Consider the following 27,111-nt stretch of genomic DNA (forward strand, 5'->3'; position numbering starts at 1 on the left):
CCAAAATGTATTTTAAGCCATCTGGATTTTCTCCCATGTTATTTAATAACTGTATACTTAGAAACATCTGATTGACTGAAATAGTTCCTTTACAACAGAATATTTTCTAAAGGAGAACATATATGTCTATAATTACATACAAAACAAAATCTAATAAATTTTATATAGACATTTGGAAAATTCCTAGAATTAAGGGATATTTTCATGTTCAAAGAACTAAATTAAATATAAAAATACACATTCTTGGCCATAGGGGTGGCATTCAGTCCTTAGCACTTATAAATACAGCCAGAATGTAGAAAAGAAACACTGCAATATTTAGGATTTAGATTTCTGTCTTTAAAGCAAATGGCAGAAACAAAATCTGGTTGTGTTGGTAAATTTTGTTGTGGTTCATTCCTATTTAAACAAAATTGAACGCTCTTAACATGGGCAGCTTAGTAGTAGAAGAAACACATGAAATTTAAAAGTTGCTGTCACAACCTTTCTCGTTACATTTTCACTTAAAAAGATCGACAACTCAGAGGCCAAACCTGGCCTGATTCTTTTGCTCTGTGCTTTTACCGTTTTCTGTTGTTACTGTTTAAAGAGTGCATACTTTGTAAGATGAGATGCTCCTTCCTCAGCACAGAGCTTTGCAGTAATATATAATTAACTACATATTTTTGAGAACCCTAATGTTTACTTGGTTCACCAAAAGCCTTAGTAAGAGCTAGAATTAAACTCATTTGAGAGAGTCGAGAAAGGGAGGGGCACACACGGCAAAGAGTAAAACAAAACAAAACAAAAATTCAGCTCTGGAGTTTAGCTTTTGTTTGAAACAAAGGTCACTCGGAGTCAGTGAAATTGAAGTCCTGCCGTAGTGACCTGAGAGGCTTGTGCCTTGGCCTTGTGGGGAATGTTAACACATTGGACAGGGCACACCATCAAGTGTAAAGAGCCCAGAAATGGAAGCCAGGAAATTTGCATATAGAGTGAAGATTTCCTTGTCTGAGTGACAGCCACTCTTGCTTTGCTTCAACCCCTGTTCTGGTTAGTCCAGCCAACCATTTACCCTCTCCCCATTATGTTAGTGTTGGCTAGGGAATGGCTCCTACAGAGATTTTCTTTCCGTTTACACTCTGGGGAAATGTGGGAGCTCACCAGCTTGCCAGTTAAACAAACCTGCTTCTCTTTCCAAGAAACCAGAGTGACTCCTGGACCATTGAGATACATGCAGCTCTGAGCCTGTCTGTTGCCAGGACCTGATCATCAAGTGCAGCTCCCATATTTGGGGGTGGGGAGGAGAACAGTAATGGAGAAGAGAACAAAGTCAAAACTGTAGTATGCAAGTGTGCTGTGCTACATTTGTTCCTTTGTAGACCAATAGGGTCTCATTGATTGTTTCAAATAGAATTCATTCCAGACTCATCAGGCACTATTATTTAATCCACCACTTTCACCTACCAGGAGTGGGAAGATCTGTATTTCTAAAAGCTAAAAGGCAGCAGGTTTGCGAAATAACATGTTATGATTTCCATGATCTAAACGATTGACCTGAGTGTACAGTATTGAATAGCACTGAATGAAACATGCACTTTCAGGTAACATGGGTTAGAACATGGACTTGGACACATTGGGATAATTTTCAGATTCAAAAATGTAACAAAAATATGAGAAAGCTGCTCAGGTAGCCCATGCAAATCTTTCCCTTGTTTTATTTGTTCACACTGTAAGATTTGTCTCCTGTTCCTGCCAATCAACCAAATAAAGCAGCTGATGGAGAGCTAAATAGTTTCATCAAGAAGCAACTGATCTTAATCAAAAGGTCTTTCTTAAAATGAAAAGAAAAATATAATTTCACTCTTACATACAGTTTATTTTTATTTTTACTGGTTACAAAAGTTAACACAGAGCTTAGACATGCATAAAGTTAAGATGATCAAATGTAATACAATTAAAAATATTAAAACCAAAAAACTGGGTTGGGTGGAGCTCTAGAAGTTTTCTAATGGACTGATGATATTCTGTGTCTTTATATGTGTGCTGTTAGGCAGGTTTTCTCACTTTGTGAATATTCATCTTGTTGAGCACCTTATTTTTGTGCTATTCTTTAATATGTTTATCAATTAATTATTTAAAAAGTCAAAGCTTTGTTTGTATCCTTTTCTTACCACAAACATCACTCAAGAAGATTTCCATTATGAAAATGATAGCATAGGTTCAATGCCTTTTCATTTTCCCTCTGGAATCACACCAAAGAAACAGGAAAACAAAACTCGCCAATGGAAATAGTCACCTTCCAGCAAAACTATGAGATCAGCAGTATGAGGAATCATTGTTGATTAAATATAAGAAAACAACCAAATTTATATTGGAAATTGAACTTGTTTACACAGGGGAAGACATACATGATGTGAAGAAGTTATAGTCCTTGATTTTAAGAACCATAGTAAGAGTCAAGCCTAGAAGAGCTGGTACTAGCTAAGGATGTGCATTGGAGCACTAAGTGGAGGAGTGGAAGTCAGGGTGACCAGTGGTGATAAAACTTAAAAAAAAAATAAAAAGTGCCACCCAGCACCCATTATCCTCAATATCCCCCAGCCTGTCACCTGCATCACCTTGTTTCCCTCCCTACTCTATTGTTGAGCACATCAAGTTTGATCTGTTTGGGGGAGTATGTTGCATGCTTTTCTTTGGAATATCCCACCCCAGATAACCATGTGACTACTTACTTTCACTTTTCAGTAAGATTTTGACTTCAATATCATTGTGGCGATTTTTTTTTTTTTTTGCCATTCTAGATGAACTTTCAAAATTTCAGATTATGTCCTTATAGCTTTTGCACAGTTTTCTATTACTTTCTATTTAGCACTTCCTTTATATTCACACACATATACTCTAACATGCATTTTTCAAGTAAATTTCATTTCTATATATTCACACATATCCACATCCATATCCATGTTTTTATCCACATCTATCTGCATTTTTTTTCTCACTGCTTCTCTTTCTACAGGTGAGTCAGATTAGATAATTTTTTAAACTTATTTCTGTATTATAAGTCTTGTTTATTTTCTATCTCCTACTACAATAAGAAGTCAGGATTCGCTCTCTGCTTTGTTTTCTTAGTTATCATTGGTTCCTAAAAAGGTTGCTGAAACTTAATCAATGCTCAGTGTATTTGTCAAATGATTTTCTGAAAGAACAACCACTTACAAGCAATGAAAACTAAAAATTACACTTAAGATAACCAAAAAATAAAAATAAAAAATTAATAATCAACTAAATGAAAAATGGAAAGATCTATGTTAAAAAAATAAAACACAGATAATGAAACCTTAAAACATTACTGAAGAACAGAAAGGGAGATTTAATGGGTGGAATTTTTTTTTTAATGGACACAATATCTTTATTTTATTTATTTATTTTTATGCAGTGCTGAGAATTGAACCCAGTGCTCCATACATATCAAATAAGCAGAGTACAACTGAACTACAACCCCAGCCCCAACAGGTATTTTCTCATAAGCAGCATTGCCAATTTAAATATCTGTTTTCCCTCTGCAAAGCAATGAACTTAACACAGTCCCCAACAGAAATATTGATAAGATCTTTGGTAGTTGTTTCTTTTAACAATATTGCAAATTTTATACAGAAAAGCAATAACAAGAGATGGTATCAAGAACCATCATGAATAATGAATACTGATTGATGTATCATATTAAATATAAAGCATCAGTTATTGATAGAGGTTTTCTACCAATTTTCCTTAGACTTAATTTCACTTCTAAATTATTAAAGAGTTTGAATTTTTCTTCGTGGTCTTTTACATTAATTGAGGCATTTCCTTCCAAATCTGTTGTCTTTTTTCTAACATTTCTAGGGCAATTTTTAAATGTTGGATAATTAATTCCATATGTAATTTATTTGGCTTTTAAATTAAAAGAAGACATATAGTGCTGTTTTTCTCCAAAACTCTTGCCAATTTGTCTGACTCCATTTGTCAATTCATAGGTTAACTTATGTACGTCCTTTATATACATAAATTTCATATCTATGTAATCATCTACTGTATCAATAGACATATCTATTTGCTTTCATTTCTTAACTTTTCACAGAAATCAGGAAGGTTTTTGATTGTGTATTCTGGACATATTTCCTTAAGTAAACCAATATGATACTTTTTTATTTAGAGTAGTTTTATAATATTTTAAATATTTATGTCCCTTTGATTAGCTTTCTCTATATAAATTCTGACTGTTACACACCATTGAGTTTAAAATATAATACCATTTTTATTAAATTATAGATAATAATTCATTTGTACTCTGATATGAAATAGTTGTAAACCTGAAAATGAGATTGATAGTCGATGTCTTTCTAATATCAATACTTCCATCTATAAAGAGCATGTTTTTCTGCTTATTTGAAGCTTCATTTGCTCTCAACAAGACATTTTTCCTTTTATTATAGTTTTTTATGTGTCTTATTGTTTATTTTTAGGTGTTTTAAGAATTTAGAAATTTATGGAGTCTTCATTTCAAATGTACACTGTAAATATTTACCAGGTTTTAAGATATTTGGTCTCACTTCAAAATTATAAATATTAATATAATAATTCACTTTTACACTTTACAATAGTTATTCTACAAATTTCTCTTCCATACTTTACTATTGTAATTGTTGGAAGTTCTAGAAAAAATACTTAAATCTCTGATGTGACTCTTCTGTTGCTCTTGAAATTAAAAGAAATTTTTATGTTATCATGTAGTTTGAGAGATGTTTTATATATCTGCTCCTAACTTGGTAATTTTTTAAAGATTAGTACTAGGGTTTACATTTTACCCACTCAATTTTCTATAATGAACTGATATGGTGTATGTTTTTCTTAATTGAGTCAGTGGTATATTATAGTTTATAACATTGAATCATCTTTGCTTTCTCATATAGACCTCCTTGGAAATAATAATGTTTAATAAACTATTGATTTTAATTTAATATTTATTCAATTAAATATATGTTTCAGTTAATAATTAATCAATATTTATTTACTAGCACTTTTGGATTTCATATATATATATTCATAAGTGAAATTACTATGTATTATTATATGATATCCTGGTATAAAATGTATGGTAATTTTATATTATAATTGGAAGATATTTTGAGTTTAAAGGAGTTAGACAATGACCCATATAGCTAATATTTGAGAGCAATATTGTTTCATAAAATGATCTCTCATTTATGTTTATCTATCTATCTATCTATCTATCTATCTATCTATTTTGGTACTGTGTATTGAACCCGGGGCTCTTAACCACTGAGCCACATCCTTAGCCCTTTTAAATATTTGATTTAGAGACAGGGTCTCAGTGAGTTGCTAAGAGCCTTGCTAAGTTACTGAGGCTAACTTTTAACTCATAATCCCCCTGGCTAAGTGCACTGCCAAGCCTGGTTATCATTTCATTTTTTGTTGAATACCATCCCATATTCCATTTCATTTCTTATTGACTACCATTCAGCTATTTCTCATTTCATTTTGGTATACTACTGCTAAGCTTAAGTGTTATTATTACTAGTTTTATGTGCATCCGACATTTAGTAATAATAAAAGCTGTAACAATTCCTTTTAGTGTCTGACCTCAGTCCTTACATACCCATAGGTTTTTAGGTAAATAACCTTATCATTTCATTTAATACACTTATTCAATGACTTTCCCTAACAAATAATGCTTACAACCATAACAAAAGTGCCAAAAAAGCCAATGTTTCAAGTTTCAAAAGTAAATCTTGGATCTCAGACTATGTGAAGACAAATAGAAATACATTCAAGGATGTGTGTGTGTGTGTGTGTGTGCTTGGAGGGAGAAAGAGAGAGAGACAGAAGAAATGGAAATTCTAACTCCTCAGCTCCTATTTTACACTGTCTATTCTAATATTGTCTTTAGAGATTTATTGTACACACACTGACTCGTGTTTGGCAAGAAATGACTATGAGAGGAGAAGGTATGATAAATTATCTGAGGTCCAGAAAACTACAATTCATAGTGTAAAAGCACATTTATAGTTATTTTTTTGGGAAAGTTGCCCAATAAGGAATTTGCCTTGTAAATTTAGAATAAGGTGATTTTACACTTTATCTCTCTCTCTCTCTCTCTCTCTCTCTCTCTCTCTCTCTCTCTCTCTCTCTTTCACACACACAGACACATGCACACACACACATGTACTATATGTGTGTGTGTGTGTGTGTGTGTGTGTGTGTGTGTGTGTGTGTTGTGTATGTGTGAACAAGCAAAACCAAAAGGAGCTCCTAAAATAATGAAAGACAGAAAAGTGGATCTTTGCTTGATTGTTTCAGGAAAGAAAAAAAAATCTCTTTAGTAGGATATCTTTATGTTTTAAAAAAAACTTCAGGATGACTGAACAAAAGACATTTGCTTTTCCCTCCTATTAAATACTTGACCCTGTAAGAGGTAGACAGTTTAATGGCTTACTAATGAATTAATTTTTTTCCATTATGAAATCACTTCATTTTCACTTGAGATAATTTATTAATTTTCCAGTTTATCAGTTTTCTATTCCTTTATAATAAACAATCTTAAACCATATTGGCTTAAAACAACAATTATTGCATTTGTTTATGATCTTCTAATGAGAATTTGGGCTGAGTTCAGTTGAGAGGTTCTTCTGCTAGGCTCATCTAAGTTCTCTTCTGTAGTCACAGTATTATTGCAGTTCAACTAGGACAGAATGGTACAGGAGGCCCTCACCCATTTGTGTGGCAGTTGATGCTGTCTGTCAATTGGTGACAGTGATTCCAGTGGATAAGCCTGAACTTCTTCACATAGAGGTGAAGTGTTCTTGCTTTTTTCAGTGTTCCAAAAAGCAAAGAGTAGAAGTTACAAAGTCTCTTCAGATCTCAACATGGAAAGCGACGGAGTTGTGCCACGTTCTATTGCTCAACACAAATCACAAGACCAGCACAGACTTAAAGCAAAGAAACCAGCCACTAGCAAAGAGTGAGTACAGAAATGAAAAGAATCATTACAACCCCTACAGAAAATTTACCACAGTTATTATCAAGAAAGAAAATTCTCAAAACTAGTGGTATAACAGAGGTAACAATATGTTTAGCATGTGTATTAAATAAACTTCAAAATAATTTATTGTATATTATCTTATAATACATTTACTTATAAATTCGTATGAATACATTTTTATAATTTATTATTATTATATTATTATATCACTTTATAATTTATTTTCTCCTTATGTAGAATGTCAACCAGATCCTTTCAAATGCTTCTACTTGTGCATATGTGTGACCTTGAAAGAGAGAGAGAGAGAAAGAGAATGTATGTGTGTTTAAAACCTACCATGAAATGATGCAACAAAACCTAAAATTTTAGCTGAAAAATCAATTTGGAATTTGCGGGCAGAGGTTGGGAGAGGAAGCAATCCGCCTTCATGAGTACTTGTAATATTAGCAAGTGTTTTTATTTATTTACTTGACAGTAATTAGTAGATTGACTGAATAGTCCTTATAGGCAATTGTTTCTCTTGCTGATAGCATTTCTCTTCAGTGTAGAATTATGTAGAAATGAGTTGTGTTTCTCTCTAACAATTAGATTGTGCATCGATCCAGTGACAACAGAGTAGAAAACAAGTCCTTAAAATAAGTTAAAATGTTAGATAGTGAAACTTAAGTACTAAGTCCATCTTGACCTGTGATAATTAGAACATGTGAACAATGACAGAATTGTGTTTTTAGAATATTTGTGACCAGAAATCAAGCCTGGCTAAAGGAAAGCTGAGTATCTCACTACACAGTACCCGAGACTTTTCTTAGGTTTAAAAAAAAAAAAAAAAAAGAACTCTTGGGTGAAAAGAAATGATTATAAATGTTAAGCTACCACTAGTTATTACAAGTCATTTTTTTTTTGTATCACAGACTTAATAGATAATGTCTCCTGTTTCACGCCATCCCTATACTTTATGGATAAAGAGTTGATACTCAGTGCAGTGTCTTACCCACAGCCACTTGCTATTATTAGAAGAGGCTAAAAACCAGATACCCAACTACCTCTCAGTGCCGTGTTTCCTACTCTTTACTTCAATTATTCAAAATTCATAATGAATGATTTAATACTTACCTAATTACCTAATGGTCCAATTTTTCCCTCTTTGTCAAGGTATTTGGCCAATTCCACCACTCCTCTTTTGTTTTTGGGTTGTCATTTTATGTGGATAGACCAGATATTTGGGGCATTTAATGGCCATCTTAAAGAGCTCTCTTTAATGATAACATTTAAGTGACATTATAAAAATTAATTTACTTTGTTATATGTACAAATAACCCCCTGATGTTAAATGTTTTTATTAAACTAATGTGTTTTATTCAAGTCGATTAATTTTGTGGCATCATTATACATTATCAAGGGACTGAGTCCGATATAATCTATGTGATATTAAACAGATCTTGATTAAAATGAAATGCTTCATTCTATCCAAATACCAGTTTCATTATCTTTATTATTAATCATTTGTAGCTCAGCCCTTTGAAAGTTGAAAAGGTCTTAAAATATTATTTAGGGCTAAATGGAAAATAATTTTCATGTGAGGAACAATTAAATAATTCATTTACAAGTTTTCTCTTTAATGTATTTTGCAAATATTACATTTTGTAGTTATTATAGATAAAGCACTTTTAGAAGGCATGTGCTTATTAGGATGAAATATGCCAAACTGTCATTTTGTAGCAATATTAGCAATTTCACATGATTTAATCTAATGTGCATGTTGGTTGTGCATTAGTCCTTATGATTTGAATAAACTCTTATTCGATGTATATGCATTTCTAATAGTTAAATTTTCTTCAATATACATGAATCATTAATTCAACAAATATAAAGTGAAATGGATGAAATGAAGCTTTTAAAGGGGCAGATTGCTAGAAATGCGCATTTGACAGAAATATGCAATTTAAGTAATAAGAAAACTCATTCTTAAAAATTATTTATGATACTCAACTGCTTAGAGTAAAACAGCTTTGATTTTTCTAAATAGGTATAATTTTAAAAGTGAAAGAAGAATTTGTGCAAAGGTAAAGAAATAAATAAAACAAGACTGGAACATATAAAAAAAATTGTGGTTAGAAGAGAAACATGGAAAAACTACTTTTTTACCAAGACTCCAAAGTAAAATTGGGCATATTGGGAAATTACACACATTATTTAAAATTAAATTAGAAATAATGTACTGTCACATTTGCTGTATTCACAAAAATATACCAATTGAAAGACTGATCATGAAGAAATTCTTTTCTAACAATCATTAAATCAAAACTACTTCTAAAATTGCCCAAAAGTCTTTAGAGATGAAAGGCTTTTATTTCACTTTTTCCATCTCAATTTCAGGAATGTAATTTTCCACTCAAAGAATGTCCGTTCGTTCAGTGCTACAACAAAATATTATGAAAATTAAAGATATGACATAATATTTTGAAGAGTTTTTTTGCATCCCTAAATTCAGCTTGGAGAGTATATCTCCAGGAGTACAATGGCCCCATTTCTATTTTTTTTGTTTCTTTGGTGTTCTTATAGTTGTATTTGGTAGTAACTTGTGGTGGAGGCTTTTTTTTTGTTTAGTTTTAGGAATAATAGAAATCTTATTTATATGTCCCTTGTCTTGTCTCTGCTATCAGATTATTCCTTCTTTTCTAAGGGTTTGAGATGTCTGTTTTTTCCAGTCATTATTTCAATAAACTCTTAAAATTCAATGTGGTTTCAAAGCTCAGTGAATCACATGGGGATCATCTTAGAAAAAAAAAATTACTAAAGAAATGTAGAGGATATGGACAGCATGGGCCATGCGGAGAGAAGGACTCCTCCTATGTTCAATACTGGGTGGTCGTCCAGCTGTCACCTTGTACCTAGAAGCACAAGAGGTCAATGCACTTATCTTCCTTGATCTGTGGCTGTTCATGTTTTAAAACTGTCCACTGAGCTTCCAGGAGTATAAATTTCTATTCAATAAATGTTAGCTGCTATTATTATTATTATTATTACTATTATTATTATTATATCAAGGCTGTCTTCTAGAAACTGGTGATAATTATAAATAAAAAGACATAGTTTCTAAATTCATCAAAGAGGAAAAGTAACAAGTTACTCAGAATTTGGCATAAAAAGGATAAAATTTACATATTTTCAGTCAGTTGTTAGCTACTCAGGTCTAAGCTGGTGTGTGCAACTACAACATAAAGGGAAACTTTTGCACAGATCTCAGCTAGGCTGTTGGAATTAAGATCATAGTCACCTTAAAGGCCTTTTCCCTCCTCTTCCTAGGCAATACTAACTTAATATCCTATCAAAAACACCACTCAATATAGTTTATATTAGCTTTGAAAATCATCACTATAGTCCTATGAAACCAGTCTTATTATCTTTATTTATCGATGGAGAAACTGAGACCCACAATGTTTCAATGTCTTGCCAAGACCACAAAGCAAGCATTCTGACCATAGGTCAAGTACACATTGAAGAAAGAAAGGAATCAGACAGTTCCTCACCATTACAGATATAGGTAACAGAGTCAGTAGAATTGGTTCAGAGAACATCATATGACAAGATTATAATTATTCCATGTATAAAGAACTAAAATTATGAAATAATGTAAGTCTCAAAAACTGGGAATAAAGTATGGTCCAAATGTACTATGAAATGCTATTTAGTTATTAAGAATAATTCGGTAGACATGCATTCAATGACATAAATCATTTCACATGTTGTTGACAGAAGAAACACGTTAAGAACAGCAAGTGGAATATTATCTCATTCATGTGAAGTTGTGAGTGTGTGTGTGTGTGTGTGTGTGCGTAGTAGCAGATAGAAATAACTCAAAATATACTCATTAGAAAATCTTACTTGGAAGTGTTGAGGTCTCATCTGAGCTTCACATTTTTATTAGTACCTTTGTATAAAATGTAAATTTATTTTTTCTGTACTCCTGTATCGATTTTATAAACTAAAACTGATTAACAAATAAAAGTATAATAGAAAGTGGAGTTTGTATATAAATATCTAAACCTTGGTTCTAACTTTAAATCTACCTGTTTGCATGATCTTGGGTAAACTTAATTCTACCTCAGCTTTAACAAGTATTAGTTTTAAAAATAAACTTTTTAGTCTTATATTCTAGAGACATGATTCATTCTTTGAGATGCCCTTGACTATCTGTGTATTAAGAGTGGGATCATCACCCTGATTGACTTAGAAAATTAAGAAAATAACCAAAGGTTTGCCTAAAACAACAATTTCTCCTGATCCTCTTCCTCCTTTTTCTTTTTCTTCTTCCTCTTCACCCCCACCACCCAGCTCTCGGCCCTTCTTCTCCTCTCTTCCTGTTATGTTGACAGTGAATTTTGGCTTCAGATAAGCAGAAGTCAATCACTATTGCCAAAAGACAGGAACTTAGCAAAGGTCAGACCCTCACAGCTGTTGTCCTCATGGTAGAGGGCAAGGGTGGAGACTAAGTCTGGAGGATACAATGAGAAAGGACTGCAAAATCAGAACTCGAACATCTGTGCACAAAGTCCCAACTCTGACCAGAGGTCTTCACAGTTGTTCAGATAATAAATGGATAAATGACAAGGGTATCCATGGAGTTCATCGAGAAAGTTCTCAGAACCTAGGAATATGTTAGATAAAAATTGTTTGACAATTATAACCAAATGTAATTTCCCTGAATGTTCTATGATATTCAGGAATGTTATCAAATTGTGCCTTCAAATCTTTGTTATTTGAAATCAAGTATTTCATTTTGGAAAAAGGATAAGTGGAGATAAAAATATCGGACTTGCTATTTTAAATTTTGCCCAGCTCCATTGACAATAAAGTAGTAATAAAATTTAAAAAACAGTTACAAAATTGAATTATAGACATTAATATATAAGACAGAATTTTTTTTAGAAATCTTGGTAAATATAATGTTCAGCTGGTATTATACATGTGTAATGCCCAGAGTTGATTCAAAATTTAAAGATAGAAGCCCACATTTTACATGTAAAGATAAATATTAAAAGGATGTGGAATAAAATTAGTCTAAAGTTTTTTTTATTGCTTCATTATAAGTATACAAAATAACAGGATCCTTGTGATATATTCATACATGCATATAACAATTTGGTCAATTTAATTTCCAGGACCTCCTCTTTTCTTCTCCTCCTCCTACACCCTGATCCTCTTTCTCATTCTACTGGTATTTCTTCTATTTTAATCTTCCTTTTTTTCTCTCTAGATTCTATAAGTGACAGAACACATACGACACTTCAATTTCTGAGTCTTAATTCATTTAGCATGATGTTCTGAAGTTCCATCCATTTTCCTACAAATGACAAAATTTCATTCTTCTTTATGACTACGTAAAATTATCCATTCATCTGTCGACAGACACATAGACTGGATATTGTGAATTGTGCTGCTACATGCATGGGTATGCATGTATCATTATAGTATGATGACTTAAGTTCTTTTCGATAAATACCAAGAAGTGGTATAGCTGGGTCTCATGTTGGTTCCGGTCCTTGTCTTTTGAAGAATCTCCATACTGATTTCATAATAGCTGTCCTAACTTATAATCTCAACAGCAGTATATATGTGTTCCTTTTCTGTTATCCTTGCATTCTTTTGTTTTTTCAGCATTTATTTTTTAGTTTTAGGTGGACACAATATCTTTATTTTTTTACATTTATGTGGTGCTGAGGATTGAACCCAGTACCTCGTGCATGCTAGATGAGCACTCTACCACTGAGCCACAACCCCAGCCCCTATCCTTGCATTCTTGATGATTGCTTTTCTAACTAGGATGAGATGAAATCTCAGCATAGTTTTCATTTTCATTTCTCTGATTGCTAAGTATGTTGAACATTTTTTTTCATATATTTGTTGGCCATTTTCATTTCATGTTAAATATCTGTTTAGCTCATTTGCCCATTTCTTGATTGGATTCTTTGGGTTTTGTTATTTTTGTGTGGGGGGGTGTTCTTTGTATCTTCTGGATATTAATCTTCTGTCAGAAGTGTAGTTACTAAAAATTTTTCTCCTATTCTGAAGGTTCTCTTTTCATGCTCATAATTATTTACTTTGTTGTGCAAAAGCTTTTTACTTTTATTCCATAATATTTATTAATTTTTAATTTTATTTTCTAAGCTTTAATAAGAGTCATATTGAGGAAGTTGTTGCCTGAGTCTATGTGTTGGAGTATTGATCCTCTGTGGTCTTCCAGTGGTTGCAATATTACTGATCTAATTTCTAGGTCTTTGATTAATGTTGAGTTACTTTTGTGCAAGGTAAGAAATAGGGATTTAATTTAATTCTACATATATGTTATGGTTTGAATGTGAGATGTCCCTCAAAAGCTCATGCGTGAGACAACACAAGAAGGTTCAAAGGAGAAATAATTGGCTTAACCCAATCAGTGATTAGTCTCTTAATAGGGATTAACTGAGTGGTAACTGAAGTGGTAGGGTGTGGCAAGGAGTTGGGAATTGGGAGCATGGATTTGGGGTATATATTTGTATCTGGCAAGTGAAGACCTCTGTATCTGCTTTCTGATCATCATGTGTGCTGTTTCCCTATGCCACACTGTTCTGCCATGATGTCCTGCCTCACCTGGAGCCCTGAGGAATGGAGCTAGCCATTCTATGAACTAAGACCTCTGAAACCATGTGTCCTCAAATAACCCACACCCAAATTGTTCTGGTAGGGTTCTTTTAGTCACAGGAGCAGGAAAAAAACACTGACTAAAACAATATGGATAGCCAGTTTTTCTACCATAATTTATTAAAAAGGCTGTCTTTCTTCCAACATGTTTTTTTTGTACCTTTGTAATGATTAGATGATTCCATCTGTTGAGATTTTTCTCTGTGTCTTTAATTCTTTTCCATTGGTCTATGTGCTTGTTTTTATGGCAGGACCATGCAGCTGTTCTTACTATAACTTTGTAGTCTCGGTGTTGTGATGTCTCCAGAGTTGTTATTTTTGCTTACAATTTCTTTGACCATTCTGAAATTTTTATTCTTTTACATGAATTTTAGGACTACTTTTTTTCTAGCTCTATGAAGAATCTCATTGGTATTTTTATAGGGATTCCATTGAAAGTGCAAAGTGCTTTTGGTAGGCCATTGTTACAATATTAATTCTGCCTATCAATGAACATGGAAGATCTTTCCATCTTTTAGTATTCTTCTTCAGTTACTTTCATCAATGTTCTATAATTTCATTGTAGAGTTCTCTCACCTCCATGGTTACATTTATTCCTTGGTTTTTGTTTTGTTATGTTTTGCTTTGAGGCTCTTGTGACCCTCAGAAAGTTAGTAATACTGAAAAGAGGACCTATATATGCAAAGATCATATTGCAATATAACATGATAAGTGCAAAGATGGTAGAAAGAAAATGCTAGGGTAGTCCATGAAATGAAGAACCTTCATATCTCAAAACCCCAAAGCCTTTTGTCTAACCAAGATAAAGCAACAATCTTCCAAAGTATTAGAAAGATTTGAAGACCTTCATAGGACAGGTGCTTTTCCCATGTATTTCTGCTTACATTTCTGTTTTATAAGTTATAATTAGATTCCTTTCAGTTATAATATATCTAGACTCATAAAATTCCCTCAATCCCAGGTAACTATCCATAGTTGAAGGTTTAAAAGTTCCTATTCTCACCCAGATATACATGCACAATGGGACCTGAAACACAAGTTCCTTTTGGCCACCAACGTGTAGTGGCACATGTTTTCACATGTATTCCTTTTCTAGGCCTGTAGTAACAAATTACTACAAAACAGGTGACTTAAAACAACAGAAATTAGTTCTTTTACAGTTCTGAAGCTCATATATTTGAAATCAAAAAGTCATTAGGGCCATTTTCCTTCCATTCTGTCATAAGGAAGATTCTGTTCTGTGTCTCTTCCAGCTTCTGCTAGTACCAGGAATTCCATGGGTTGTGGCCATTCCCCTCCAATATCTCCCTTTGTGGTCACTTTGCCTCTTTCTTTTCTGTGGGTGTCTCTTCTGTGCCTCTTAGGGGGCCACTGGATTCAGTGCCCAGAATATCTAGAGAATCTTTTCTCTTTATTTAATTTCATATAAAAAGACCATTTCCCCCCTAAATAAAGCATAAATCCCACAGATTTAGACTTGATATCTATAGATGGTCATTATTTAATATACTACACACCCACCTGGAACCCCTTTTAAATTTGAAATTCTCCTTTGGCTTGGTTAATTTTTTTTTTTTTTTTTTTTTTGTACCAGGGACTAAACTCTGGGGCACTCCTTTGATATCACGTGATAGAAATTCCAAAACTGGGGAACCACGAGAGATTTTACAGAAATGGAGCAGGAATGTACTCTTCAGTACATCCTTCTAAGGCTCTAAAATAGCCTTATATGTGACCATTATTTGATATGCAGATTAACTTATTTATTATCCACTGACAAATTCTGAGTAAGTATATGACAATCTAAATCCAACCAATTATAATTTTAAAAATGTAGTAACTAAGAAATGTTTCACATTATTACTCATTGTGTTCTCTGGGTACTTAATTATGATTTATCAAAATCTTATAATATTGGGTCATTGGCTATGCTCATTCACCTCTAGAGTGTAAATTAGCTCAAGCATTTCCAGAAGCAATATGATTAAATCAAATCCACGAGTTATTTTAATATGACATCAACAATTAAAATCATAGCTGAATCTAGTTTAAATACTGTTTAAGTTACCAAGTGGGTAGCTGCAACAGATTGTAGAGTTGCTAATATTTTTTGCCATGTTTTTTGCTTGAATAGCCTTCCACATTTGCTAAAATAAAACTGCTATGCTTCATTTAACATTTCCAAAATAGCTAACGCTTTGATCTACTTGAAACCAAATTACATTTAATTTATTACTTTTTTGTAGTATAAACTATCTCTAAAATGATTTGAAATAATTTAAAATATTAAAACATGTTTAAGAAAGAGAATCATGATTTCTTTTAGAAATAAAAATGGAAACGAACATGAGATTGAACCCACGGTTTTATGCACGCTGAACACATACTCTACCACTGAGCTACATCTCCAGCCCCAGTTCTGAGCTTCTTGACAAAAGGTGTTAGTTTGTAATAATGATATGTGGTAGACATACTCCTTTTCTTCTTTAAGAAGACCTTGTTCTTTGGCCACATATGGCCTACTTTGGACTCATAATGACATTTTTTCTCTGTAACAATAATCATAACGTCAAAAAATGAGTATGTGGTCTAAACAAAGTGAATCCAAATTTATCCATAGCATTGTTACATTGACAATGCAAAATGGCATTTCTTTATATCCATTGAATTATGGGGTTGCCAGGAACATAATCCACAGATACGTGGGGAAACCCATTTACTTTAGAACAAGATGTGAAGAGGAAAAGACAGGCCAAAATTGAGAGCAAGAAAGAGAGAGAGAGAAAAAAAAAGTCAGAGAGAAGACAATGAGAGACAGAGAGTACCAGATAACAAGAACTATTTTTCAGCCCGTTGGAGACAGGCTTGCACAGCTAAGCTAGTGATTCCATGAGCTACCTCAATATTCTCAGCTTATTTGAACCAATAAATTTTCTTATATGCTGAACTTAGCTTGAATTTGATATCTGTCACTTCTAAACAAAAAAGCCCAATTGATATCGTTATATTGTCCTCATTTTTAATGTTCAGCTTTGTCTGATGAGGTATTTTCCCAGTAGGATTGAATACTAGAAAATGTTAAAATATTTTTCAAGGGGATCTTTATTAGAAGAAAAAAAAATGCTGAGTAAAAACTGAATATACTGTCTCATTGAAGTTTTGCATCTATAAAATAATTCTTGGTTTAAATAAGATAACATTTAGTTATATATCTTTTTATATATTTTGCAAGACTACAGATGAACTTACCCAGTGTATCCTGAATTTCTTTTTCTTTTTCTATTTTCTTTAATCAATATGGATCATAAAAGTAAAGTTGGAAGAGCTAAAAGCAAAGGTCTGTTACTTTAAGAGGCAGCTTAATATAGCAATGGAGTTCAGAAATGTTGTGAATCTGTCCCTCTCAAACATTGAATACTCAACTGATGTGCCCACACTGGAGTTCTAGATGTGTGAGAAGCATTGCTAATATTCTCTCATGAAGAATTGAACTGTTATTCTTCCATCGTTTTTTTTTTTTTCAGTTGCCTGCCCACTTTTTCATAGAAGTTATTTGAAGGATGCCATAGAGAAACAGAATCCACTCCAGTTCTTCAACAGATATTTTGTTAATGTTGCAGGATTACCTAACATCAACTTTATGTAATTTGAAGCTTAAAGTAGCTAATGTGATTATTAAGGAATGTTCAGTTCTAAATAGGGATAGATCCTGGTAGACACACAGGGAAACAGCTCAAAAATATCATGAACATTCATAATGTTCATCAACACTCTAATGATCCACATTAAGAACCCCCAGAAGCCTGAAGGTCAACAGTTAAAAATTATTTATAATAAATGATTTTTAAATGAGGTACATTAGAAAGCATTGTCATTTGAATAGGATTTAGGACATTTCTAAAATTTTCTTTTTCATTTACAATATAAGATTATCTTCAATAATTATGTTAGGAGCCCACATGATTTTTGGTTATAAAATAATAAGGCCTATTATGGAAATATGGCTTATGGACTGATATATAAAGATAGTTAGTCAAGTGTTATCAATGATGAGTGATGATCTTATGAATGTTACTCCCAAACACTTTAGGGTTATAAATTGAGAGTGGAAATTTTTCAAGTAAAGAATCATTGTTTCAGGAAGTTTCAAGCTATTCATTTTTATTGCATGTAAAAAAGAAAAAGCCCTGGTCTTTGCAATATTACTAAAACATATATGTAGCACGCATATTTGCAGTTGACACAATAGTACTGAAAGTATAACTAATGTGACGACTAACATTTCTGCTCCCTTGGGACCATTGGCTCCATGTAAAACTATTCAAAATATATAAGATGCTATTCTGTCTGGTCATTCCCCAAAATGCTTGCTAATGAAAAAATTGCAACTGGTCCAACATTAATTCTTTTTCAACAAAGATGGGATTATTTCCTGAATGATTAGTGTAGATAAACTGGCAGAGTCAGTTAACAGTCACATTAATTAGAGTTTAAAACAACAGATTCAAAAAAAAGAGCAACATGTGAAGATTTAAGTCATGGCATATATTTAATTTCAGTGTTTAACAAAGCCATTATAACTACATTTTGATACTTTACTGATCCATGAAGAAAATCGTTGAAAAATATTACTTGCATGTAAAATTTTTCACTTAGGCACATATTTGGTTATCAACATTACATTTTTAATAGATGTATATTTTGTTGCATGCCATTTTTTGTTATGCTGACAGGTCTTGATATAATATTGTTCAGAATCAGTTGTCATAAAGTTAATATGAATTGTTTTTTAACCTAATACAGATTCTCTGTGAGGCTTAAAAGTAGTGTTAAGTTGCTGGATCAAAGAGATAACAGTTCCTGAGCTTTTTCCTTTAAATAGTAGAACCCACTTAGTAATGCAAACCACCTAGGAAAAATGTACCTCTGGGCAATTTCTCACTTCAGTGTACAGTGCCAACATAATAATATCGCACTCCAGAGCTTTAGCTGATAACATTTTTCAAAATAAATTTAAAACTCAATATTTTCTCTGTAAAGTATTTCTTTTACCCCATGATATCTGAACTTTTTCTGATGAAAAATTTAAGTCTTTGATATAAAGGATACACATTTCTGATCTTCCCACTACCACGATACATATATGTTCCCTGTATGTCTCCCTGTATGTCTGTCTAGAAATTTTGATACCTATAGCATAGAATAATGAGAAAAAGAAGCTTGGAGTGAGTTGAGAAGATAAATTTGTATTAAAGAGCTGAAAACAAAGCAGGGAAACTGACTTTATATAAATTATATGCAATGACATAGTGGAAATAATGAGATGTGAGTAGAGAGATATGTAAGGGGAAGATCCATTATGCAATCCTAAAACAAGAAAATTAAGAAAATAATTGTGTCAGACTCTCGCTGATCAATTAAATAATGGGAACTGAGCCAATGTTAGAAAGGGAAGAATAGCATTGTACTCTTCTGTTGGAAATGATGGCAATGAGCCATTTATCCTGTTGGTTTTACCTTGGGCTAGTGCCCAGACTGGACAATTAATAAAATACTCTTGTCACAGTAATGGCAACTTTGTTTTGCTGCTATTAACAAAGTGTCCTTAACAGCAATGTGCCCAGATCTGATTCATAGTCTAAGTTTGAATGTAATGAAAACAAAATCAATACAGCAAGTCTTTGTAAAGAAACAAATCAGAGGATGACAGTGGCCAGTATTTTTTCTTTCTTGAGCAGTAACTGTTGAGGAGATGCTACTATGAAACAACAACAATAACAACAACAACAAAAATCAACAAGGACATTTTTGTGACAGTGAACATGTTTGCAGTGAAATACCCAGATGACACTTGCATATTTAAATCAAGCAGCAAGATCAATAATTTATAGGACTCCAAACAACCAAATATTTGGAGCTTGATTACGCTATTGTTTGTAAACATTCAGTCACAATAGTCTAGGGAAATATGTTTCCTCTACCAATAACAGAAACATATATAGTTAATTATGTCCTATCCCAATAATTAATTACTAATAAGACTCAATATTTTATTTTTCTCTACTTTCAAGTGTTTTGAGCCAAAAATACATTAAGATTTTTTTAATTACAAAGAGTCTCCAATATATCATGTATACTTTATGATTTTATTTTATGTTTTAATCTCCAAATAGATGTTTTTATTATTTGCAGTAACAATATGGTTCTAAACATGTATTTCAGAAGTAAATTCAGTTACATTACTTAATATGTAACTTGATGTGACAAATTTGGGTGTGTGGTTTTGTTTTTCTTTTTTAAAAGAGCATTATAGTCACTTATTTCTGAAAACTTTTATATTCTACAGTATTGGCTGGAACTGAGTCCATTTACTCTCTTCCAAAACCAGAATCCTATCCAAGAACAATAAATCACTTTCATTATTTCAGTCTCACTACATAAATACTAGAGAAATGTTGACAATTATGCCGCCGTCTTTCAAAGCTCTTTCAGTCACCAAAAATAAATAAATACGTGGCATGTAGTCTAAACAATATAATTCTACTTTTTTATAACAACCTATTTTCTTTCTATCATCCTAAATCTTAGAGATTTCAAGTAGCATGATGGTTCACCAAAACCAAAGTTTCAGTGAATGTATTAAATTTTAGTGAAAATCAAACTTCCCTTCCATATATTTTTTTTTAAATTAGAGCATTATGATTGTACTAACATTAGGTTCATTTTGACAAAATCACATTGTTTTGTATTACAGAATAAAGATCTAAAAGTATTAATTTGGAAAACAATATTATTTCTTGATTTTTTTCTCTAATGTGAAATTGAGATGTACTTCTCTGTAATCTATTAATTTTTGAAATGGTGGAAAAAATATCCTCTTTGATTTTCAGATTATCATTTGTGTGAATATTCCATACATACTATGAAAATAAGAATGCAAAATTCTAAAGATTTTAATTATTTAACCATAATAGTTAGACTACTCCTTAGGGGATTGCTTGTGTCACTGGACAAGAAATACCCACATATTTCCATTCATAGAAAATAAAAGGGAGGCTATAATTAGCCATTGAAGTGTAGTTCCATTATTGACCATCCCAACCAAACACATATCCATTTAGATAGATTGGTGAATAGAGAAGGTAAGGCCATCAAAATTAGTATACCTAACTATGTACCAAATTGGTATTATTATATTTTTTAAAAATAAGACATTTAAAAATAAGTGTTATTTAAAAATTTTGTGGTTAGTATCAAGGGTTTGAAAATAAGCTATAAATTTTCCAAATTTGGCCTCTCTCTCAACCTTACTAAAGTCATTGTAAATTCACTTTCATAAAAAAGCCTGATGAATGATACTTATTATAAAAATAACCTTAAAATATACAATGATGTGACATCTTCAGGATAGTCAAGTTTGTTTTTTTCAGCTCAAGTACATTAGTTTGCATGATTATTTCATGTAGTATTTAAGGAGAGTTTTTTAGGTGTTGTTTGAAATAACATCTACACCTGATTTAAATTGGTAAATTCCTACTTATTGTTCAAATGCCAATAGTTCTTTTAGCAGTTATGTGACAAAGAATATTTTTTCTATATACAAAAATCTATCTCTTAGTCCACAGATTGTCATTGCCTTCCAAGCTATGAGGTTTAAGTATTCTGTTTATCCCCATAAAATATTCCCACTGAAATTAGGTGGAGCTCTGATTGATGGTGAAGAATGTGGCTCATTCTAGCACAGGCAATTGAAAAGTTATATGAAATAATTGAAATTGGAATTGGCACACCCATAATGCTCACTAGAAAACAATATAATTAAAACCACACTGACATATCACATGACCTTGACCTAAAATTGAATCTGTCTTGGATGAAATCAGCCAGGTCTGTTTATCTTTGCATTTTAATATTTTTGGTCATCCTTTTTCATTACTGAGAAGAAAAGCAAATGGGTTATTTTTATTGGAAAGCATCCAAACATCTGTATGTGATTCTTTATTCTGTTTTTATTTTTATTTATTTTTTATTAGAGTATTACAGTTATACATGGTAATTTGGTTCATCCCATCAAAATCATACACTCATGGAATTTGATTTCAATTCCCATTCCCTACATTTTCTCTCCTCTCCTTCTTCCCCTTATTTTTGTTCCTCTACTGATCTTCTTTTCCCTCTTTTATTTATTTATTTTGATTGGTTCTTTCTACTTATACATAAAGATGAAATCCCTTGTGGTCTATTTATATATGTATGTCACATGATTTTTTAAAATAGTTCATTCCACATTTCCTCCTTTTCCTATCCCACTAACTATCCAACTAAAGTATTGGTCCTTCAATATATGCGACTCTCTACAAGGTGGGGTAAAACCACATTTAATTTAGCAGGTCAATTTCAAAGGCTATGTTTTCTAGTTTGAACTATTCCACTTTCCTGTAGGTTCCAACACCCAGTGGTTGCTTATTTGAATCTAAACTATTTATTTCATCTCTGATAATAATAAAGATGGTTCAACTGCTCTTATTAAGTATTTTCTACCTTCTTGTTTCATCCCATTCTGTCCCATACAAGAGGCCTAATATATACCTATATCGATATGGTATCAAGTTCAAGGTTTCTCTGCACCCTCACAAATAGGTGCCCTGTAGCCAACCCTCAGGTCAAGAGGTACAAACACTCTGGAGTGTGATCTACATTTGGAAGAAGGGACAGGGGACAGGCCTGCAAAGATTATGAAAATGGTTTGAACACTTATGCCTGGCTCCTGACCAATGGTTTAGAAATGACAACAGATGTTACAGCCTCTAGGGAGCAGGTTCTCATCGTCCATCATCTGATGCCTCACCCTTTTATGAAGGTCAGATGGAGGGAGGATCAGAACAGGCTGGGTTAATCTATGGAGGCCGGGGGCAGAAACACTACTACCTGATAATATAGAGATCCCAGCAATGAGAGTGGGAGACAGTGAGCACTGTTACCCCTTTGGAGTTCAAATACAGGAACTCTAAACAAGAGGTGGGGTGGAATGTGTAATAAGCAAGGAACTGAATGAGTAGATTGGATCATAGGATTTTATGAGTTGAATATATTGCACTCCTTTTTTTTTTCTTTTTTAAAAATTTGTGCTTTTAGGTATCTATTCTCAGTATTTAACAACATACTTTTATCTTTCAGTCTATCTTAGCTGTGGTCTAGAGAACTAAGTTATCTACACTTGTGTCAGCACATTGAAAGGTTGCAACATTTCCAGATGTAAGCAGGAGAAGGAATCAAGGAGAGAGGAAATGTAGGGAGAAATGAAACTGAAGAGACCAAGATTAAGATCACTCATACTCTGTACAAAGATAACCTTGAAGTCCTTGCCTGTAATTTAATTAAAAGATGTAATTTCATTTGGCTTTTCATTTTTATATCACTAAATTATTCTGCCTAAATTAGTGACACAGTATACAATTGCTTAGCTGAAAAGGTGCAAGTGATCCCTGATGTCCACTGTGTCATATCTAAAGCTTCTTTCACCCATTTAATAATTACTGGTGTGTAATAGTGTATATCAAGCACTATGACAGACTCGGTGTACAAACACAAACATAAGGAACCCGTTCTGACCTGACACAAAATGCCACAGAGATGATAACTAGTAGAGATGATGAATAATAAATAAGTAGAAAGAAAGGCGTGGAGTGTTAGTGTTTGTTTTTTTTTAATTATTATTATTTTTTTTTAGTTATTGGCATTGAAAATGACCAAACATCAGGGATGCTGGTAGCGTCTTCTGCAGGCTGTAGCATCCCAGGCAGCCCCAGATGGCCCTGGGGAGTGTCCCGGACTCAAACTGCTTCTGGGCACAGGGAGCAAGAGCCTGGGAGACTGTGCCTCCAGGTCAGGTCTAGATTTGGGCTCTTGCATTGGTGTCCTGCTTCACGGGCGGGGGGGGGGCGGGGAAGAGCCGGCTGCTGCCACTTGAAAAGTCCTTGCTGCACCATGACTGGCTCCCACACGTGGCAGCCAGCAGCCGCTGCGCAGATTCACGCACCCTCCGGTAACAAAAAATATTCAGTAATAGCCTTTTGCTGCAACTTTTTTCCTGATAATCCTTCTTCTTCTGAACTTTCTTTTTCTTTCTGACTAGAGTTCCTGGGCTTCTATCAACACATGCCCTAACTATTCTTGGTTCCACTGGGGTGCCTCTTTCCCTTATCAATTTACTTCTCACCCCTTTCATATTTTTATCATAAAGACAATACAACATTTCAAGACAAAATAAGACACAAACATACTGTATCAATCTTGTCCATTTTCTCGAAATGGCCATTTTTCCTCTCACCCTATCTGCCTAGGGACAAGCAGATTGCTCCTGTCCTATCTATGGACGGGCAGCTTTTTTTCCTCACTTACACCGGGGGGGGGGGGGGGGGGGGGGGGGGGGTGGGGGGGTGGGGGGGTGGGGGGGGTGGGTGGTGGTGGTGGTGACGAACAACTTGTGTAGATTGATACAGCAGGAGTGGAAGCCGTTTATTGTAGGACCAGAGCAATATTTATACATTCCACACAGCTTATCTTAATTAACATAAACTAGATACAGCAGTCAACCAATAAGGAATCTCCACACTTAATAATAGCTGGATGGCGTTACTTCACAAACTACTCCCTCTGGCATTTTGCCAGGTGCCATTTAGACTTGCTTACAGACTAACATTTCTCTGGTAAAATGTCAGGTGCCATCCTGATTTGTTTACAGACTCTAACAATCAAGTACATAGATTAGGTACTAATAGACACGAGCTAGAAAGTGCTATCTTCATATTCAGGTAAGATAACTGTGGCTCAAGGAAGTTAAGTCATGTACTAAGTTACAAAGCTAGTCCTTGTTCAGTACTTGTACTGTTAAATACAATTGCTGCACTGATATCACAAGAGAAATACTAAGATGAGTGGGCCTCATCTCTGTCCTTGAGAGGAAAAGCATTTATTTAGTTAAAAGTCTTACTTAATGTATGAAAGTTTGTATGTCTCTGTTATGGTTTGGATGTGAGATGTCCCTGAAAAGCTTGCATGTGAGACAATGCAAGAAGGTTCAGAGGAGAAATGATTGGATTGTGAGGCTCTTAACCCAATCATTAATTAATCCCCAATGGGATTAACTGAGTGGTAACTAGAGGCAGGTGGGGTACGGCTGGAGGAAGTGGTTAATTGGGTGTGTGGCTGTGGGGTATATATTTTGTATATGGAGCTGGAGTCTCTGCTTTTTTAAAATTAATTTTATTATTTTTTTTAAATACGTGACAACAGTGGAAAGCATTAGAATCCTTATTACACATATATACCAAAATTTTTCATATCTCTGTTTGTATATAAGGTATCTTGACACCCAATTCAAGTCTTCATGCATGTACTTTGTATAATAATGTCCATCACATTTCACCATCCTTGCTAATCTCCTGCCCCATCCCTTTCCCTCCCACCCCTCTTCCCTATCACCCCTCTTTCCTGTCTAGAATTAATCTAATCCTCCCATGTTCTCCCTCCCTACCCCATTATGAGTCATCCCCCTTATTTAGAGAAAACATTCAGCATTTGTTTTTTGGGGATTGGCTGACTTCACTTAGCTTTATCTTCTCCAACTCCATCCATTTACCTGTAAATGCCATGATTTTGTTCTTTTTTAATGCTGAGTAATATTCCATTGTGAATAAATGCCACATTTTTTTTATCCACTCATCCACTGAAGCACATCTATTAGCTATTGTGAATTGTGCTGCTATAAACATTGATGTGGCTATGTCCCTGTAGCATGCTGTTTTTAAGTCCTTTGGGTGTAGTCCGAGAAGAGGAATAGCTGGGTCAAATGGTGGTTTCATTCCCAGATTTCCAAGGAATCTCCATACTGCTTTCCAAATTGGCTGCACCAATTTGCAGTCCCACCAGCAATTATGAGTGTACCTTTTTCCCCACATCCTTGCCAACACTTATTGTTGTTTGTCTTCATAATTGCTGCCATTATGACTGGTATGAGATGATATCTTAGAGTAGTTTTGATTTACATTTCTCTGATTGTTAGAGATGATGAGCATTTTTTCATATTGACCACCATGATGTGAGCGACTTCCCTCTGCCACACCTTCCACCATTGTGTTCTGCCTCACATAGAGCCCCAGGGAATGGAGCCAATCTTCTATAGATGAAGACCTCTGAAACTCTGAAAGACTTATGTTCAATGCATGACAAATGTCTTGAGCAGACATAAATATTACCAATGTTTTAAAAAAGTATATGTTCATTATAGATTAAGGAAGACAATGGTATATATTCTAAAGAGTGGGTGCCTCTGTTATCTAAAATGTGCTTAATATTTTTTGTGCATGGACATTAGTAGAGGTTTTTAAACTTTTAGTTATAAAGTGTGTGTGTGTGTGTGTGTGTGTGTGTGTGTGTACTTCAAACAACAAACTGATTGGTTGCTATGAAAGAAATCCACTTGAAAACTTTCCTGAATTCAATCAAAATAGGTCAAAGCTTTGAGAAGTTTGCTTAATGAAGACAATATTTATTTGAGTAGTGGGAAGTTTAAGGCGTTCTTTGTGTACAGTCATGGAAGAAAACAGTTCAGTAAATTCAAAGCATGATGATCAAAGTTGTTATGATTACCTTCTTTTTCCATTTTATCTTACCTTACTGTGCATGCTTATTATTTTCTGCTGTTTATCCAACCTGTTACCTAGTCCCCTCAGTCTGAGGTCAAGAGAATGGTATTTCCCCTTTAGAGAATTACCACCTTACACCCTGTAATTGGCTAGTGGAATGAGACAGATTGTGGTTATGGGAACAGAAAATCCTCCCTTCAGCAAAAAAGCAGAATAATCATGGTCTGATTATTACTTTAATATACACAAATACTCAGTATTTCTGGTTTTTAAAATTACTTTTATTTTTTTAAAAAAGATTTTGAAATGATGACTATTAAATTGAACTGGCTAAAAACTGTTAGAATAGACATTTACAACTTGGAGAAATTTCAGACACTATCAATCCAGGCATTTTTGTTTTAAAAGAATCATGAGGCATCCTTTTCAATCCACAGTAGAGTCATTTTCACATAGGGTAGGTTTTATCATTCAAGGTCAAACAGAACATAGCCCAATGTTGGACAGAACAGAAACAGAAGAAATGTTGAGCTTTTAATTTTTAATTTTATTTTTAAAAACAAATAAATTTTTATAATGCAGCTTATGATTTGGCACTTTTGTTGTCAATAATTTATAGGAAATGAGAACAGTAGTTGGCTTGTTTACTTCAGGAAAAAGAGGTTTTGATCTTTTCTGAAGACAACAGAACTTGAAAACTAAGTGCAAAGTCTTAACAATTCAAAGTGTATCTCTTAGGATAGAAGCACAAGCACATAAGCT

This window comes from Callospermophilus lateralis, chromosome 6 (genome assembly GCF_048772815.1).
Source record: "Callospermophilus lateralis isolate mCalLat2 chromosome 6, mCalLat2.hap1, whole genome shotgun sequence".
Lineage (NCBI taxonomy): Eukaryota > Metazoa > Chordata > Mammalia > Rodentia > Sciuridae > Callospermophilus > Callospermophilus lateralis.